Here is a 19814-nt window from a genome sequence, read left to right as displayed (position 1 = left end):
TCCAAAATCACTGCAGATGGTGACTCCAGCCATAAAATTAAAAGATGCGTACTCCTTGGAAGGAAAGTTATAATCAACCTAGATAGCATATTGAAAAGCAGAGACATTACTTTGCCGACAAAGGTCCATCTAGTCAAGGCTATGGTTTTTCTAGTGGTCATGTATGGATGTGAGAGTTGGACTGTGAAGAAAGCTGAGTGCCAAAGAATTGATGCTTTTGAACTGTGGTTGGTGTTGGAGAAGACTCTTGAGAATCCCTTGGACTGCAAGGAGATCCAAGCAGTCCATTCTAAAGGAGATCAGCCCTGGGTGTTCATTGGAAGGACTGACACTAAGGCTGAAACTCCAATACTTTGGCCACCTCATGCCCAGAGTTGACTCCTTGGAAAAGACTCTGATGCTGGGAGGGATTGGGGGCAGGAGGAGAAGGGGACGACAGAGGATGAGATGGCTGGATGGCATCACTGACTCGATGGACGTGAGTCTGAGTGAACTCTGGGAGTTGGTGATGGACAGGGAGGCCTGGCGTGCTGCGATTCATGGGGTTGCAAAGAGTCGGACACGACTGAGCGACTGAACTGAACTGATTGTGTTGTGAGTGACTATAGCACATTGCGCTTACCCGTTCCTCAGTTGCTGGACATGTGGGCTTTTCCCACTATTTGGCTGTTACGAACAAGCTGCTATGGGATTTCCCTAGTAGCTCAGATGATAAAAGAATCTGCCTGGCGATGCAGGAGACCTGGGTTTGATCCTGGGTTTGGGAAGATCCTTTGGGGAAGGGCATGGCAACCCACTCCAGTATTTTGCCTGGGAAATCCCATGGACAGAGGAGCCTGGTGGGCTACAGTCCGTGGGGTCGCACAGAGTAGGATTCCACTGAGTGACTTTCACTTTCACATAAGCCACTTGAACATAATGTGCAGGCTTCAGTGTAGACAAGCATTTTTGTTTCTGTTGGGTTTACTCCTCAGGGTGGAACTGCGAGACTGTGTGTGTGTGTGTAACTTCCTAAGAAACCGCCAGAGTGTTCTCCAGAGTGGCTGTGTGGTTTTGTGTCCCTATCCAGGACACGTGAGCGTTTAAGTCTCTCCACATCCTCCCCAGCATTCCTCATCTTCTAAGAACGTCTTAATCTCCGTTTACAAGGCCCAGAGTGTCGCTTGTCGAGTAGGGATTTAGGGGATGTTCATCACGTACTTGATGAAAGACTGTGCGTTCCTTGAAGCAGTAAACTGAGCGAATCTTCTGGGTCTGTCTTTTTGAGTTTCTGCAGTGTTATGAGCGTGGTCTGAGTGGATGGGAGAATTGGTGAAGGCTTCTGAACAGAGGAAGGCAGTCTGGGCACTCCTGGCCCTCAAGGGCCCGCAGAGACTCAGGGCTCGGGCACAGACTGTGAATCTCAGGACTCTGGGCTGGTTCTGTGCAGTTTTTCCCAAGACCCTAAATTCCCAGATTGAGCACCGCTCCTTATGAGTCTCTGCTCTTCTCTGTGCATTCCGAAGCCCCTGCAAGAAGATGCCCCTGGACTCTTAACTCCCCTTTCATTTATGAGAGTCGACTAATTGGAAAAGACCTTGATGCTGGGAAAGATTGAAGGCGGGAGGAGAAGGGGACAACAGAGGATGACATGGTTGGATGGCCATGAGTTTGAGCAAGCTCCGGGAGTTGGTTATGGACAGGGAGGCCTGGCATGCTGCAGTCCATGGGGTCGCAAAGAGTCGGGCATGACTGAGCAACTAAACAACAACAACTCTTTGTCTTTAGGTTTCCACTTTGATGACCTGATGACCTGCCAAAGACACATGGAGGGGGGAAAAAAAGGAAGATTGAATTGTAAGCCTTTGGAAAAGACCCTGATGCTGGGAAAGATTGAAGGCAGGCAGAGAAGAGGGAGATAGAGGATGAGATGGTTGGATGGCATCACCGACTCAGTGGACATGAGTTTGAGCAAACTCCAGGAGATGGGGAAGGACAGGGAAGCCTGGTGTGCTGCAGTCCACGGGGTGGCAAAGAGTTGGGACGATGCAGTCCATGGAGTTGGACACGACTCAATGACTGAACGACAAACTCTTCTTTATGCAGAAACCCACGTCTGGGACCCTGACATCCTTACTTTGTTGTCCTAGAACCTAGTCCATCTTGGTTGTTGACTTGTCTCTCGTATCTCAGTGGCCATATAATTTGTCTCTCTAAATTGGGACTATTGTGAGAGAGAAAAGGCCTTCCCTGATAGCTCAGCTAGTAAAGAATCCGCCTGCAATGTGGGAGAGTCCAGATTGATTACTGGGTCGGGAAGATCCCATGGAGAAGGGATAGGCTACCCAGTCCAGTCTTCTTGGTCTGCCCTGGCGGCTCAGCTGGTAACCAGCCCTTGTAATCATTACCTTGAGGCAGTACGGATCAACTCGGATCGTTTCAAGCAAAAAGACAAGAGGGATTTTTTGCTCTCCTGAAATAAAGGTTATAAATAGCTCTGGATGTTTTTCCTGAAATTCTCAACTCAAATTTGTGGAAGGTCTTTTTTTTTTTTTTTTTTAATCATTCATTTATTTATTTAGCTGCATTGAGTCTTAGTCGTATCACTTGTGATCTTTGTCACATCATATGCCATCTTTCATTGTAGCGCAGAGACTCTTTAGTTGCGATACGCGGGATCGCTGGTTGTAGCCCTCGGGCTTAGTAAGCCACAGCATGTGGGAATCCCGGTTCCCAACCTGTGTCCCCTGGCCTGCAAGGCAGATTCTTAACCACCCGACCACCAGAGAAGTCCCTGGAAAACTTTCAGTGCCAAGTGTTATGTAATTGTTTCTCAGGAAACCAGGAAATTTGTTCACATACACACACCCCGCCGGTGTGGTTCCCATGTCGTGTGTGCTGCTATTCTGCAAATACCGGCAGACCCATGTATTGTGATGAATACAAACAGAAATAATTACAAAGCCTTCCTGAAATTTATGGCCATGAGGTAGTCTTGCCTTTAGGACTTTTTCCCTTGAACAGTAGATAATAAAAATGTAGCTTTCTTTTCTAGGGTAGGTGGTTTTGCAAGGTTTTTGACACTTAAGAAAGATCATTCTGTCCGTGTTATTGGGGCATCGCTTACGATCACAAGGAATTGTTCGCAGCAGTGGAAGTCCCAGTGTGATCTCGCTCATACCGTGGGTTACTAGGCAACAGTTAGAAGCAATACTGGCGAAGCGGTGTATTTATTGGCTCCGAAATGTGTTTACGATAAACAGTGATGTGTTTCTGTGAACTCCCCCCGCCTCACAAGAGACCTGCAGCCCAGTTGGGACTTTGAGCACTTGTGAGATGTACCCCTGGAGTAAACGAGGCCATGGGGCGGTGTGCAGGCTGCTGCCATATTAACTTGATTCACTTAGCTGTGCTTTGGCGCCGGACGGTTATCTGACACCGAGGGTTATTTTAAGAAGTGGCCCGGTCATCTGCTGGACCGCACTTAGGAGGTTCGAGGCGTCCGTAGTCTCCCCTCTAGGACTCAGGGGAGAAATTTTGCATGTGTGTCAAACTCTAGAAGGCTCTGTGTTTTGGATCCTTGTATCTTTTTCATCTTTTGCATACTGTGAATGAAGCATCTATCTAATCATATTTGTTTCTTCGAAGAGACATCTAGGAAACTGAGAATCTTCCAGTTGATGTAAAGTTGTGTCTGATGGCCAACTTAAGCTACTCTGCTGACCTTTTAACTTTATCTTATTTTTCGTCACACTATCTTCTGCTGGGCCTGATTTTTCCCCACTTAGGGCCTCCCTGGCGGCTCAGTGGGTAAAGAAATCTGCCTGCCATGCAGGCTTTGATCCCTGGGTTGGGAAGATCCCCGGTAGGAGGAAATGACACCTCACTCCAGTATTCTTGACTGGAGAATCCCCATGGACAGAGGAGCCTGGTGGGCTACAGTCCGTGGGGTCACAAAGAGTCAGACTTGACTAAGCACACACTCAGTGAATTATTTTACTTTTGCTACTTGTGTGTGTGTGTGTTTGGGACCTACCTCAAATCTTTTTCTCCTTCTCTTTTCCCAGGTGGGAAATTCTTAGGTATTTTCATGACTGAGAGAGCACGGTGGCTTCTTGGAAGTTCTGTTGGCTTACCATGGCTTTTGAATTCTGATGCGCTGGCAGCATCTTATTTTAATCTGGAAGTTTCCTGATGAAGTCCGTCAGGGCAAAGTGTGTGTCTGAATTTAGTATGATGAGGGCAGTGTCAAAAGCAGCTGGTGAGCAGACCCTGGTTAAACTTCTAGGGCCTTGTAAGCCTGAAAATTAAAGTTCTTTAAAAGCAGTCTATGAAAGGAGGATTTATAACAATTAACAAAGGTCCTGAATCGTTTAAATTTACTGGGCTGGGGCAGAGAGGCAGGAAGAAACCCATTAAGAAATGAATTCTTGGGCTTAAAGGTACACTGAATGAAGCGGAAATTCTTTTTCTGTCTCCATCAGTGTGGCTGGGCAGTAGCCTCTAAACTCCACTGAATACTGGGCTTCAGAGCCTTGAATATGCATCATCCCTTGAGTTGAAAAGCAGGAAATGAAACTGAGGTTATGGAAGTAGAAGAGTTCACACTGATCTCGCTGTAAGCAAGTGTAAAGGAGTTGGTGCAGGAAGCATAGCTGTTTCTCCACTTAGGAGGAGGAAAGATTTGGAATGATTTTCTGGATTACTTCAGAGCCTCAGTGTCTCCCTGTCGATAAGAGCCTCTGATTTAATAAGTTTGCTGGGCCAGGAGCTGTGCTGTGTATTTTTACTTCCTGGGTCTCTGTTTTTCCCCACCGCCGCGTAACGGGCTTTGTCCCATTTTTACAGGGAGAGGGAACTATGAGGTTCAGAGATGTCTTGTCTGGGGTCAGAAGTATCCTTGGTGAGCAGGCTGTGAGCTGATTCCAGAATGAATGGATGGCATTGATGAAACTAATTTTATCCAATGACTTGTGTGGCGTTCCGGGCTTCCTGGGTGGGCACTCTTAGTAAACAACATAAGAGACGCGGGTTCCGTCCCTGGGTTGGGAAGATCCCCTGGAGGAAAGCGTGGCAAGCCACTCCGGTATCCTTGCCTGGAGACTCGCACGGACAGAGAAGACTGGCGGGCTGCAGTCCGTGAGCTTGCACAGAGTCGGACACAACATGCCACGGGGTCCCTAGGCATGGTCATGCATGCAGTGAGTCCCCCCAGTTCGTTTCCCCAAGGTCAGTTAGATTTCTGTCACTTAGTCATCTGTCCCGCTTTGGACAGGGCTCCCGTGGTGGGCTCACTGGTAAAGAAAGAATCAATGCCTGCCGGTGCTGGAGATGTGGGTTCAATCCCCGAGTCAGGAAGATGGCGACCCGCTCCAGTGTTCTTGCCTGGAAAATCGCATGGATGGAGGAGCCTGGCGGGCTGCAGTCCGTGGGGTCACCAAAGGGTCAGGCACAACTGAGACTCAGTAGCAACAACCCTTTCCGTAGAGATGAGGGGCTGGAGGCGTGAGGAATCCTGGCCCAGGGGTGCGTACGACCGGCAAGGGGTGGATTGTCCCAGAGCTTCTGGCCCGAGCATGCACACTCCTGGTCACCAGGTCAAATGCATCCCGGATAGAATAACGGGGGATGTCCACGTCTCATGCCAGCTGTCTCGTCTTCTCACTTTCATTATGAGACCTCAGGAGTGTGCCTGGAGGAACTGCCTCTGGTGGCAAAAGTGTGGCTTCAGCGGGGAGCTTGCAGACAGGGTGAGACGTGGCAGGAGGCTTGAAGACGCTCCTGGGTGGGACTCATGGGTTCTCTCAAGGGTGTGAGGCGGGGGGATGCGAAACCAGCAAGGGGAGCTTCTGGGGAAGGAGGTGGGCTTGGGTTGTGGCCGGGCCAGACAGAGTCTGGGCTGTGTGCGTGAGCCAGGTGTGGACAGATGGCAGGTGTGTGTGTGTTCCGTGAACTGTCAGTGCTTGCTGGTGGTGAGAAACCCTCGGTTTCAGCCCCAGTTGTGGCAACCTGGAATGTCTCCAGCCTATGTAGCATATTAAAAGGCAGAGACGTCACTTTGCCGACAAAGGTCTGCATGGTCAAGCTATGGTTTTTCCAGTAGTGATGTGAGAGTTGGACCATGAAGAAAGTTGAGTGCCAAAAAATTGATGCTTTTGAACTGTGGTGTTGGAGAAGACTCTTGCTGCACGGAGATCCAACCAGTCCATCCTAAAGGAGATCAGTCCTGGGTGTTCATTGGAAGGACTGATGCTGAAGCTGAAACTCCGATACTTTGGCCACCTCATGCGAAGAGTTGACTCATTTGAAAAGACTGTGATGCTGGGAGGGATTGGGGGCAGGAGGAAAAGGGGACGACAGAGGATGAAATGGCTGGATGGCATCACCGACTCAATAGACATGGATTTGGGTGGACTCCGGGAGTTGGTGGTGGACAGGGAGGCCCGGCGTGCTGCGATTCATGGGGTGGCAAAAAGTCGGATACGACTGAGCGACTGAACTGATACATATATCCCTTCCCTCTGAAACCTGCTTCCACTCTCCCATCCTAAGTCTCCAGGTCATCACAGAGTCCTTGGTGGACTCCCCTGTGTTATACAGCAGCTCCTCATAAGCGATCCATTCTACACACAGTAGCACAGATATATATATATGCTACTTTCTCCATCCATTACTTGGGATAACTTTCTGATGTCCTAAATACTGAGGCGACATTTGCAGAAGAACTTACATCTGTGAATCGGAAGGTGTGAGTGCTTGCCTGCGTTTTCAGATTCTGTTCTTGAATGAGCTGATCGTTGCCATTGGTGTCCTGGATTCTGAGGTGTTTATGTAAGCACAGAGTCGAATTGAATCATCTTCCCAAAGGGATGATCTTAGAGGTGTGTCGTTAAACGAAATTGAGGACCATACTGTTGAGCTTTCCAGGTGAGGCGGGGAGGGAGTAGGAAGTGTTTGCAGATGACAGAAACGTCAATGCCGATGCCATATGCTGCTCAGAAACCTGTATAATGATTTCAGCCAGTAGGTAACATGTCTTGTGCTTGACAATTACATTTAAGAAGACTGCTTAGACATGAAACCTGAAGCAAGAAGCAATGTGGTAACAAATTGAGTCAAGGCTTAAAAATGGTCCACATCAGAAATAAAAAAGAAAGTTCACTTAATGGCTCATTGCAAAATGTGGAGAGGGTGCTTTGGGAGATGAGGAGAAGATTAACTAGGATTGTTCTGTACCCTGTGGAGCACTCACAGTGTCATCTGTAAACCAGAAACCGATGTCTCACCTGAAGGTTATTTTTACCGTTTGGTGTGGTCTCTGTGTAGAGATCGTAGTGGCTGTTGATGGACAGTTTGCTGAACACGAAAAAGGTCGTGTTATCCTGATGCTTTAATATATCCTCTTTAAGTGCTGTGATTCGCTTTCTCTTGTTAAATAAAATTTCATGCCACAAAATAAAATTGCCTGCCAACATATTCTGTGTCACTGGTAGATAGCTTATTAAAGTTTGTCATGGGCCTGTTTTTTTTTATTTTTTTTTCCTGTTGATAGTAGCTCTGGATGGTTACAGAATTAGAAGACCAGTTGGGTCATGTTCTGTTACCTGTCTCGTACCATGTTTTCAGGTGACAAGTCCCGTCGTAGTCTCTCCGTGTGAAATTTATGTGGCCTATCGTGGTGTGAGTTGGGAAAGCACTTTTCATTTGTCACGGGTGACGTGTGTATGGTTCAGCCTGCTGTCGTGGTGCTGCTCGTTCAGTCTCCAAGTCATGTCCAATTCTTTGCGACCCCATGGACTGCAGCACGCCAGGCTTCCCTGTCCTTCACTCTCTCCTGGACTTTGCTTAACCTCATGTCCATCGAATCAGTCATGCTATCCAACCATCTCATCCTCTTCTCCTCCTGCCTTCAGTCTTACCCAGCATCAGGGTCTTTTCCAATGACTCAGCTCTTCGCATCAAGTGGCCAAAGTATTGGAGCTTCGGCTTTAGCATCAGTCCTTTCAGTTAGGTAAATGATGCATGTGTCTCTATATCAATATATATGTGCTCATACACATCAGTAGAGGCTCGCAGGCATTGATTTTGCCAGTTCTACAAGCATGAAATACTTGTTATTAGTGTCATAATGCACTGAGGAAGAAATCATGTTTATATAAATGTCTTGGTTAGTGTCCGTATTTGAATAACTCATACTTTTAACACTGAGCTTGTAAAAAAATCTACAAGCATAATAAAATGTCACTTTGCAGGACGGAGTGCATATTAAATGACTTACCAGAAGAGTAGATGAAGAAAATATGTTTCCCTGTTGATCCTTAAATTTAAAATGAGCCATGTTTCCTGAATTCTTATTTCCCTATACCTGAAGTGCCAGTGCTAGCTACTTCCCTTGTAGCTCAGTCAGTAAAGAGTCTGCCTGCAATGCAGGAGACTTGGGTTCAATCCCTGGGTCTGGAAGATTCCCCTGGAGAAGGAAATGACAACCCACCCCAGTATTCTTCCCTGGAGAATCCCATGGACAGAGGAGCTTGGCGGGTACAGTCCATGGGGTCGCAAAGAGTCGGACACGACTGAGTGACTTGGACTTCACTTCGCTGGAATGCTAGTATGGTTGGGTTTCTTCAGAGTTGAAATAAGAGGAGTGACTTTTTTTGCATGGCGATCCTACTCTTTGTTGTAAATGCACAGCTGTGGCGTGTGCCGGCTGTGTTCTGTTCTGAACTTTCATAAAAAGGTTCCCAGTGGTTCTGATCAAACAAGACGCTGGGCAGCTTCGTGGCGGGCTGTCCGGTTTGATTTTCCTCTGTTTTCTGATCATAGATGGATGCCAGTTTGTGACGATTGTTGAATGAGTGAATGAACGAATGCATAGAGAAGGCCTTTGCCAGCTGCTCTAGTTTCTGTCCCCTGGAGCACCCATCTCGAAGCAGCAGTGTTTTTTTGCTAGAACACGTGTAGAGAACCGTGTTCTCTTGCCAAGTGTGCTGAGATCAGGGCTCCATGACAGCCATCAGGGTGGCGTTTGAAGAAGTTGCCATCTGCAGCTTACCTGTTATCTCTCCCTTGTGTTTTATTATTTTTAACGTTTCGCTTCTACTTTATGCTGTGATGCTGTGAGTACGATACAGATTTCTCTTTTCTGAGAAATACGGAGGCGACCTGGGCTTTCCTCGTGGCTCAGATGGTAAAGAATCTGCCTGCAATGTGGGAAACCTGGGTTCGATCCCTGGTCTGGGAAGATCTCCTGGAGAAAGGAAAGGCTACCCACTGCAGTCTTCTTGCCTGGAGAATCCCATGGACAGAGGAGCCTGGCAGGGCTACAGTCCATGGGGTCGCAAAGAGTTGGACACGACTGAGCGACTTCATTTCCTGTCTCCCCCTCAGGAGAGAGAGGACCCTTGGCTGCCCTATTTATACATCAGGTATAATAAAACATCATCTTAGGAGCAGACGGTTGCTTCTGCTTGTCTGACGTCATGCTGAAAGGTCCTCCAACTCTTCTGAGGAAGGAGACCCCTACGGAATTACATCCTGGGACCTCATGCTGGAAATCGTAACCGAGGGGATTTAGAAATTGCTCGCACTTTTTTCTTCTGTGTTTATTTTCATCTTACGGTCGATGCTAAAGGCACTGACCTTCCTTGGTTGCCTTCTTTTCCTCTTGGTCGTCATCTTTAGGTTTGTGCCGTCACACATGGTAGCCCCCGGCCATGTGTGACTCTTTAAACTTAAATTAGTGAAAAGCAAATTCCATTTAAAGTCAACGCCTCAGTTGTACTGTCCACTTCTCAACTGCTCAGTAGTCACACGTGGCTAAATGAATCCCCGTACTTGTCTGCATGCTCTGCTGTGTCTGACTCTTTGCAAGCCCGTGGACTGTAGCCCGCCAGGCTCCTCTGCCCATGGAATTTTCCAAGCAAGAATACGGGAGTGGGTTGGCATTTCCTACGTCAGAGGATCTTCCCGAACCAGGCACTGAACCTAGGTCTCTTTCGTCTCCTGCACTGACGGGCAGGTCCTTTTCTACGAATGCCACCTGGGAAGCCCTTACCTCCCAGTGAAAGTCACTCAGCCGTGTCTGGCTCTTTGTGACCCGATGGACTATACAGTCCATGGAATTCTCCAGGCCAGAACATTGGAGTGGGATTCCCTTCTGCAGGGGGTCTTCCCAACCCAGGGATCGAACCCAGGTCCTCCCGCATTGCAGACGGATTCTTTACCAGCTGAGCCACCAGGGAAGCCGAAGAATACTGGAGTGGGTAGCCTATCCCTTCTCCAGGGGAACCTCCCAACCCAGGAATCGAACCAGGGTCTTCTGCATTGCAGGTGCATTCTTTACCAGCTGAACTAGCGGGGAAGCCCTTCACTTTTCAGATAGGATGTAAATGAATACCATACTGGGCAACAGAGATACGGTGCAGGAAGTTTTGTCAGACACATGAGAGATCGTTATTCAGATTTTGCCTGATAAGTATTCCAGGGAAACAGAGGGAAGCGGGGCAGAGGGAAGGAGGGGAATCTCCAATCTGAAGAAGACAGAAATTTCAAACCAAATAGAAGAGAGAATAGAAATTAAGCGTATCAAAAATTACTACTTGAAATCTCATCAGCATTTCATTGTGGAAAATCAAGGATAAAGGCAGCGTCTAAGCACTTTTTTTTTTTTTTTTTGGATGGAAAAGAGTCATAGGAAGGGCCTGGAATCAGAATGACATCATATTTCTTAACTCGGAAAACAGACTGAGCTTAGAATTCTATGAAAATTTATTTTCACTCAGACTTTTGCGTTCATTCCCTCACGGGTTGTTAATTCAGAGTAGCATAAAGAGATTTGTCCATACTCAGGATTATCAGTAGGCTTTAAGGGTCCATACTTCACTTCTCTCAGGAAGCTGCTGGAGAATATGTTCCACTGAAAGGAGACAGTAAACCAAGAAAGGGGGGAGACTTGGCGTCCCTGAAACAGAAAGAGGCGGAAAGAATTGTTACGATGCTGGTGGTGTGATCTCGTGGCATCTGGTCTCAGCAGGTCTCACTCTGACAAGTATAGACTGGAGCAGAGTCCAGAAATTTCAGGAGGAAGGTCTGGTGTGTGTATATATTTGGGGGGTCAGGAGAGCAATGGTTGCGGTGAACTTAGAACTGCCAGGTTGTCTGAGTGAAAAATTGAAAGACGGTGGAGGGTTGTTGGGGGAATTATCAAAGAAAAACAGAGGCAGCCAAATCATCCCAGGAAAATTAAAGAGTTAGACCGAAGAAAGGCATCATAACCCTACCGCTTGCTTGCCTGAAAGTGCCTGTTCCATTGTCAAAATAGCCAGTGTAGAGTTTATATGTAACCAAAACATGTTACACTGTTGGAAAAATGTGGAAGGGTAAGCCAGGATGGGTGGTGGGAAGTTCAGTTCAGTTCAGTTCAGTTGCTTAGTCATGTCCAACTCTTTGTGACCCCATGGACTGCAGCACACCAGGCCTCCCTGTCCATCACCCACTCCAGGAGTTTACTCAAACTCATGTCCATTGAGTCGGTGATGCCATCCAACCGTCTCATCCTCTGTCGTCCCCTTCTCCTCCCGCCTTCAATCTTTTCCCAGCATCAGGATCTTTTCCAATGAGTCAGCTCTTCACATCAGGTGGCCAAAGGATTGGAGTTTCAGCTTCAACATCAGTCCTTCCAATGAATATTCAGGACTGATTTCCTTTAGGATGGACTGGTTGGATCTCCGTGCAGTCCAAGGGACTCTCAAGAGTCTTCTCCAACACCACAGTTCAAAGGCATCAATTCTTCTGTGCTCAGCTTTCTGTATAGTCCAACTGTCACATCCATGCATGACTGCTGGAAAAACCATAGTCTTGGCTAGACGGACCTTTGTTGGCAAAGTAGTGTCTCTGCTTTTTAATACGCTGTCTAGGTTGGTTGTAACTTTTCTTCCAAGGGGTAAGCGGAATTTACAAAAACAAAATCTTTATCCGTATGTGAGAAGACCAAGTAAGTGATCTCTAAAGTTGATAGGGTATCTTGTACAGCAGTTTATTTAGAATCATGTGAGTCCATGCCAGGGAATATTGCCAACTGTAGAAACAATTCTGTGATTCAAGTGTGGTTGCTTTGGAGAGCAGAATTGGGGAAAGATGCTGCTGAAAAGGTTGCAGCTGAGATGAGAAGTCTTGCTTCACCTGCAGTGTGTGTATTCTGTTACTTTGAAAAGAATAAACATGATACACAGTGTATACCTTCTGCAGAATTATAGCGATGTTAGTATGGGGACTCCCTCAGTGGCCCAGTGGCTAAGACTGCTCCTTCCCAGTCCAGGGAGCCCCGGGTTAAATCTCCCTTCAGGAACTAGATCCCACATGCCTGCATGCCACGACTAAGACCTGGCACCACTAAATAAATAATTTTTTTTTTTAATTTTTAGTATGGTTCAAATGAGGATTTCTCAGCCGTGGCGATATTGACGTTTGAGACAGATATTACTAGCTGTTTATGAAGGGAGATGTTCTACGTGCTGTAGGAGCTTTAGCAGCCTCTCTGGCCTCACTCGATGCCAGTAACATCCTTCCCGGAGTCCTGAGGACTGAAAATGTTTCCAGACATGGACGTGTCCAGTGACTGTGGCTGGGGGAGGGGAGGGCAGGGGACACAATTAGCCCCATTGGAGAAAGCACAGATTTACAGGATTAACCATCTGGTAGGTTCTTGTGACTCGATGGACGTGAGTTTGAGCGAGCCCCGGGACTTGGTGATAGATAGGGAAGTCTGGTGTGCTGTGGTCCACGGGGTCACCAAGAGTCAGATACGACCGAGCGACTGAACTAAGCTGATGTTTCTAGTGAGGTGGCTGAACCTAGAGCGTGTTATTCAGAGGAAAGTCAGTCAGAAAGAGAAAACCGAATGTCGTGTATTAAGGCGTGTGTATGGCTTCCCTGGTGGCTCAGATGGTAAAGAAAGCGTCTGCCTGCAATGCGGGAGACCCAGGTTCGATCCCTGGCTCAGGAAGATCCCCTGGGGAAGGAAATGGCAACCCACTCCAGTACTCTTGCCTGGAAAATCCCATGGATGGAGGAACCTGGTAGGAATCTAGGAAAGTAGTACCGATGAACCTATTTCCAAGGCAGGAATAGAGACAGACTTGTGGACACAGCGGGTGAAGGAGAGGGTGGGGTGACCTGAGACAGTGGCACCGATAGATACACAATACCACCATGTGTCACCCGGGTAGCTCAGCTGGTAAGGAACCTGCCTGCAACGTGGGAGAGCCCTGTTCGATTCCTGGATCAGGAAGATCCCCTGGAGACGGGAAAGGCTACCCACTCCAGTATTCTGGCCTGGAGAAGTCCACTGGACTCTATAAGTCCATGGGGTCGCAAAGAGTCAGACACGGCTGAGCGACTTTCCCTTTTCACTTTCACGGGTAAGATAACTAGCCTCCTGGGAAGCTGCCTGTATAGCGCAGGAAGCCCAGCTCTCTGTTCTGTGATGGGTTGGGGTGGGGTAGGGGGATGAGAAGGAGGTTCAAGAGGGAAGGGACATACGTATACTAGGGTTGAGTCTTGATGTTGTACAGCAGAAACTAACACAGTGTTGTAAAGAATTATCCTCCAATTAAAAGTAAATTTAAAAAAATCTAGTATGGACTGAATCATCCGAATATATAAAAAGCACTGGGTGGTATTGAAAGTGCAGGAAACAACAGCTTCATCATACAGAACCTGAACTCTGCAAGTACGTACCAAATGAAGCGGTTAGAATTCTCTGGCGTTGAGACCCCTCCCGCCGGAATGTATCTGAGCTGCTGGGGCTCAGCCAGGTTAATTTGGGCTCTCTTTAAAAAAAAAAAAAAGGAAGAAGAGGACTCAGGAGGAAACTGCAGCTCCTGTGTCATGCTCAGTGGTTTCGGAAAACATATTTTACATTTTTTGCATTTTTTTTTTTTCATGATGGTACAACTAGAGTTTCTCCAGGGTGAACATGTTAATCATTATGGCAACTTCAGAAGAGGGGGAAAAAAATTGCTTTGGATGTATTTCTGTGTTCAGGTGGCTATGGAACACAGATGAATTCCTCTTCACACCCGTCTGCCGCCCACCCCGCTCTCTCCACCAAGTCCTCCCAAAGCAATCCCTTTGCAAATTCTTGGTTCAGTTCCCTGCAAGGTGTTTTCCCTTAGAATTTACCAAGGAAGTCAACAGGAAAATGGTTCCTCCGATTTTCCTTTTTGATGTGGGTGAAACCTCATAAATAATTTAATACCCTCATTTCACAGCTGAGGAGTCTCTGGTCCGGAGAGAGTTTCTTATAATTAATTAGGAGCAAAGTGAGGCTTGTAAGTCTGTTTCTCTGTCTTTTTTTTTTTTTTTTAACTTTTTCATTTTTTTTTTTTTAACTGAATATATGTGCATAGTAGTTTGGTGGAAGGAAGACAGAATGGAGCGGTGGATGGTGCATGGGGCACCTTTTGTCAGCCTTTTGATAGAGTTATCCCTTGGACTGCAAGGAGATCCAACCAGTCCATTCGAAAGGAGATCAGTCCTGGGTGTTCATTGGAAGGACTGATGTTGAACCTGAAACTCCAGTATTTTGGCCACCTGATGCGAAGAGCTGGCTCATTGGAAAAGACTCTGATGTAGGAAAGGGTTGAGGGCAGGAGGAGAAGGGGACAACAGAGGATAAGATGATTGGATGGCATCACCGACTCAATGGACATGAGTTTGGGTGGACTCCGGGAGTTGGTGATGGACAGGGAGGCCTGGGGTGCTGCAGTCCATGGGGTCGCAAAGAGTCGGACACGATTGAGCGACTGAACTGAAACTGATAAAGAGTTAAAGGGTTCTGAGCACTGTCTGCCAAGAGGGTGGGCCCTTTCTTGTAAGCTTAGACAACACGTGGTTGGGGGGGGTAAAAAAAAGAGCAAGACTGGAGGTTCCTGAGGTGCCCTTTAATCCCAATTTCTGGTGGTTCAGATGTGTTCCTTCGAGAGGTAGGGGGATTTGGGATGGTTTGAGAGCAAGTGAGAAAACAGCTTGGCTCTGGTCCTCTGCTGAAGCTCCAGTACTTTGGCCACCCAATGCGAAGAACTGACTCATTGGAAAAGCCCCTGATGCTGGGAAAATGGAAGGCGGGAGGAGAACGGACAACAGAGGATGAGATGGTTGGATGGCCTCACCAGCTCAGTGGACAGGAGTGTGAGCAAGCTCCGGGACTTGGTGATGGACAGGGAAGCCTGGCGTGTTGCAGTCCATGGGATCACAAAGAGTCGGACACGACTGAGCAGCTGAACTGAACTGGTGCCCTGCTCTGCCGGCTCTGGTCGTGGGGCGGCCCTAGAGCCAGCATGCTCCACCAGTAGCAGCTGTTCTTATGCTGGGTGGCCCCAAGACTGAGGTTGGTCTATGCTGATCGGGCGGTGGGGGAGAGGGGGTCTCTTTCCTGTGGTCTGTGGGGCCCCCTTTCTCCCCCGCCAACCAGCCCTCCTGTACTCTGCTGTCGGCATTCTCTTTTCCGAGCACCCGCCCTCTGACATTTTGGGAGACTTCCATGCCCTCTGCTTGCGCCCACCCGTTGACCTCCACTGCCACTCACGTGGCGGCTGCTTGGCCGCTTTACCTTCCTCTTCACCTGACTCCTTGCGGCAAGGGATGCTGCTGCCTCCGTGAAGTCTTCCTCGGTTTCTTCCGTGCAGGGAGCAGATGCAGAGAAGACGGTGTGTGTTTGTCCTTGTCGTCCTATCAGCCACGGGCCCCCACCTCCAGTCCTCTGCCTCAGCGGCAGTTACTTGCTAAGTCTTCCCCCGGTAATCTGAGTGGCGGCTGTCACTAGAAGCCAGGAACACCGAACTGTCTGTGGTTTTCATCCCGCATTGCTACGCTCTTGTTTCTCTGTCTCACTGGCCAGATCCTCCTCCTCTGGGTTCGGTGGTGGCCTTTACATTTGTAGAAATACCGTTGAATCTATTCTTTGTCAGATTCTTTCTCATGATAGGTTATGAGAAAGATACTGTAATTCCCCGTGCTGTGCAATTTAGTTCACAAATTCATGCTGCTACTGCTAAGTCGCTTCAGTCGTGTCCGACTCTGTGCGACCCCAGAGATGGCAGCCCACCAGGCTCCCCCGTCCCTGGGATTCTCCAGGCAAGAACACTGGAGTGGGTTGCCATTTCCTTCTCCAATGCATGAAAGTGAAAAGTGAAAGTGAAGTCGCTCAGTCGTGTCCGACTCTGTGCGACCCCATGGACTGCAGCCCACCAGGCTCCTCCATCCATGGGATTTTCCAGGCAAGAGTACTGGAGTGGGGTGCCACTATCTTCTCCGTTATATATATTCATAGTAGTGTGTATATCTTAATTCCGAATTCCTCATTTATCCCAACCCTTCTTCCCGCTTTAGTAAGCATCCGTTTGTTTTCTGTATCTGTGAGTCTGTTTCTGTTCTGTAAAGAAGTTCATTTGTATCATTTATTTGTCCTTTTTAAAAAATTGTTCTTTATTAATTTTCTGTGCTGCACAGCTTGTGAGATCTTAGTTTCCCCCCTGACCAGGGATTAATCTGGGGCCCTGGGCAGTGAGAGGTCAGAGTCCTAACCACTAACCACTAGACTGCCAGGGTGTTACATTTTTTTTTTTTAGACTCCACGTAAAAGGGATGTCATATGATATCACTTAACTTCAGTTGTGTCTGACTCTCTGCGACCCCATGGACTGTAGCCCACCAGGCTCCTCTGTCCATGGGATTCTCCAGGCAGAAATACTGGCGTGGGTGGCCGTGCCCTCCTCCAAGGGGATCTTCCCGACCCAGGGACGAAACCTAGGTCTCTTGGCGTCTCCTGCAGGCAGATTATTTACCAGTGGCGCCACTTGGGAAGCCTTAGTGTGATAATCTTCAGATAATCTCAGCGGGGTGACCATGCTGTCCAGGGGATACTGGGCAACGAGGGTCAGTTTGGTTGTCACACCCTGGATGGATGGCAGGATTCCTATGGTGTCAAGTGGATAGGGCCTGAAATACTGTTCAGAGTCCTTTCACATGGAGCACAGCCCCACATCCCCACCCCAGAGAATTCTTGCATGCCTGCTGAGTTGCTTCGGTTGTGTCCAACTCTTTGCGACCCCATGGACTGTATGTAGCCCACTGGGCTCCTCTGTCCATGGGATTTCTCCAGGCAAGAATACTGGAATGGGTTGCCATGCCCTCCCCCAGGGCATGTTCCCGACCCAGGGATCGAACCTGCATCTCTTAACGTCCAGTGCATTGGCAGGTGGCTTTACCACGAGTGACCACGAGAAGCCCACCACGTAGGGTGATGTGGTCCCAATGCCAGTACTGCTGAGGTGGAGAAATCCCACCCCAGGTGCGTCCCAGCCAGGCCCACAGCTCCAGGGGTCACAGTTGAAGTGAAGTGAAGTGAAGTGAATCACTCACGTATGACTCTTTGCGATCCCGGGGACCGTAGCCCACCAGGCTCCTCTATCCATGGGGTTTTCCTGGCATACTGGAGTGGGTTGCCATTTCCTTCTCCCGAGATCTTCCCGACCCAGGGATTGAACCCGGGTCTCCCGCCTTGTAGGCAGATGCTTTACCGTCTGAGCCACCAGGGAAGTCCATTGGTTACACAGACCTAACTCTGGGACTGTGACCTCTGCCACCCGCTCAGACGTGTGCCATCACCTAGTTAAGAATCCGCTCAGAGAGTGGGAGAGCCAACGGGGGTTTCAGGAAAAGTTCACACCTTCAAAAGCTTTTGCTCTCTCCTCTACTCTTGACTTCCCAAACATCCCACCTTTTGCTCGAGCTCTGAACCTGGACGGCATCCTTACTGCTTCTGCCCCCGACCCCAGCACACACGCGCTGACCTGTGCATGCCCCACGTCTCATCTCCAGGATATCGCGGACTCCGTGCGTCTTCTCTCCACCTCCGTGTTCCCCTCCGGCCCTTTGCGAGCTCCCCCGTGTTCCTCTGCAGGGCGAGAGCTTCTCTAAGCCTTTTGTCCTGAGAATGATGGGAGCCCTGAAGGGTTTTATTTTAAGTGGGCGGATGGTCAGATTTTCTTCTGTCCTTCAGCCTGGTGCCGGGTGAAGAGAGACGGAGGAGGAGGAGTCAGGCTCCTTTCTGAGGCTGCAGAGCCCTCCTTGCCCAGGATCCACTGTTGCTCGCTTCTGCAGCACGGTCACCCGGCCCCTCCTCCCGTGTCCCCGTCACCCAGGTTGCTATCGCCACTGGACGTTTGCGCTCGTGGGCTGCCTTCCTGCACGTTCGAGGGCTCCCTCCTCACGGTGCCCCGTCTTGGCCCACGGTGTGAGCTCAGCTCCGTGTCCAATGGTCACTTCTCCCCCACTACCAGTTCTCTTACATGGTCTTGGGCGTTTTCTTACTAGTTAGTTGCCAATGTTCCGTTCTCGCTGAGATCCCCCCCTTCTCACCGTCGGGATACTTAAGTGTCCCACGACCGCAGACATCGTGTTCCCTGATGCCAACAGCAGCATCGCCGAGCGGCGTCTGCTCTTTCCACACGTCTGGACGCGGAGTTCTCAGTGAGAATGTGCCAGGTTGCATCGAATCGAGCGAAAAATAACCTGTGTTTTTCGTTTAGTGTGTTTTAGGGTGCTTAGAGAACAGTGAGAGCTGGCTAGATGCTCTAGCTGGCTAGATGACCGCTCTTTGAATCTCTTACTTCTGGAGCACTGTGGACTGTGCAGAGATAAGTGAGATGTGTCTCGTGTTTTGGGGTGATTGGAATATCTAGTGAGGTGATCATAACTAGTTTGAGATTGAGAGTTTTGAACAGATTGCCTGTGAACAGGCTCACTGTATGCACAGAGACGAAACACTAAATTTCACCAACGATGGTTGTCCACCATCTGACACTGTTAATGTTTCCGCTTCCTAAGACCCCCCCTGCTTCAGAAAGCTGCGTAAGTCTTTGAATGGTCGAGAATGTAGTTGAGATGTTTTTGTTGACTTTTTTTGTTTTTGAACGGCCACAAGGGAGATCTGGCAATTTTTATTGAATTCACCAGGATCTATTTTCCAGATTGTATTGTAATATTTACTGCATTAAAAAAAAAGATGTTAAAAAATACTAGGTGTGATAAAGTGCAATTTGTTGTTATTTAGTCACTAAGTCGTGTCCAACTCTTTTGAGACCCCAGGGGTTGTAACCCACCAGGCTCCTCTGTCCATGGGGTTTCCCAAGCAAGAATACTGGGAGTGGGTTTCGTTGACTTCTTTTTTTGCCTGATGTTGGATGTGTTTTTGTTGACAGGTAACCGAAGATAGAAAACAGGCCTAAAAATAAATCCCAGAAGGAAGACGAGATTTGCCTGCATTTGTCTCTGAGTAAGTAAAATTGTAAAATGGATTTCTTTCTTATTCTATAATGAAGTATCCTGTCAACTGGTCCATGTTTTTTAAAAAATTTACTATTACTTATTGGCTGTATGTACCAGAAACAGTAATTTCTCAAGATGTTTTGTAGTAGTTGATTTGGTAACCAAAACATGCTGTGTATCTGTCTGTGTTGGCACTTCGTGATAAACTCCTGTTTCTCGGAGCGTTTGGAAAGTCAGAAATTTTAGGAAGGAGAGATGGAGATGGTTATTGTGTGCTTTTGCAAGACGCATCATTTCTTTCATGGTCTCTCATTCCCGAGAACATTGCAGGTACTTATTTTCCCTCGGATGGCTGATTTATGAGAAACAGAGGTGTGTGCGTGTGCGTGTGCGTGTGTGTGTGTGTGTGTGTGTGTTTTTTTTTTTTTTTTTTTTGATGCTTGTCTTGTATGTGTTTGGAAACGACAGACATCCACTGCCTAGTTTGTGGTCCAGACAGAACTTTC

General features: G+C 48.2%; 1 protein-coding gene across 12 annotated transcripts in view; it reads left to right on the top strand.

The window, feature by feature from the left end:
* The window catches only part of TBL1X (transducin beta like 1 X-linked), a 247727-nt gene that overhangs the window by 76252 nt on the left and 151661 nt on the right, over positions 1–19814 (top strand). For 10 of the 12 annotated variants that reach the window (XM_070784370.1, XM_070784369.1, XM_070784364.1 and 7 more), the window contains one exon: positions 19242–19315. The gene's annotated coding sequence lies outside the window, so the exon portion shown is untranslated. Of the gene's footprint in view, positions 1–1813; positions 1837–19241; positions 19316–19814 lie in introns of those variants that run through there. The other 2 variants (XM_070784366.1, XM_070784372.1) reach the window with 2 other exon arrangements.

This window comes from Bos indicus, chromosome X, assembly GCF_029378745.1.
Source record: "Bos indicus isolate NIAB-ARS_2022 breed Sahiwal x Tharparkar chromosome X, NIAB-ARS_B.indTharparkar_mat_pri_1.0, whole genome shotgun sequence".
Taxonomy (NCBI): Eukaryota; Metazoa; Chordata; class Mammalia; order Artiodactyla; family Bovidae; genus Bos; species Bos indicus.
Note: the sequence above shows the minus strand (reverse complement) of the source record. Positions and strands in the feature narration are given on the sequence as shown.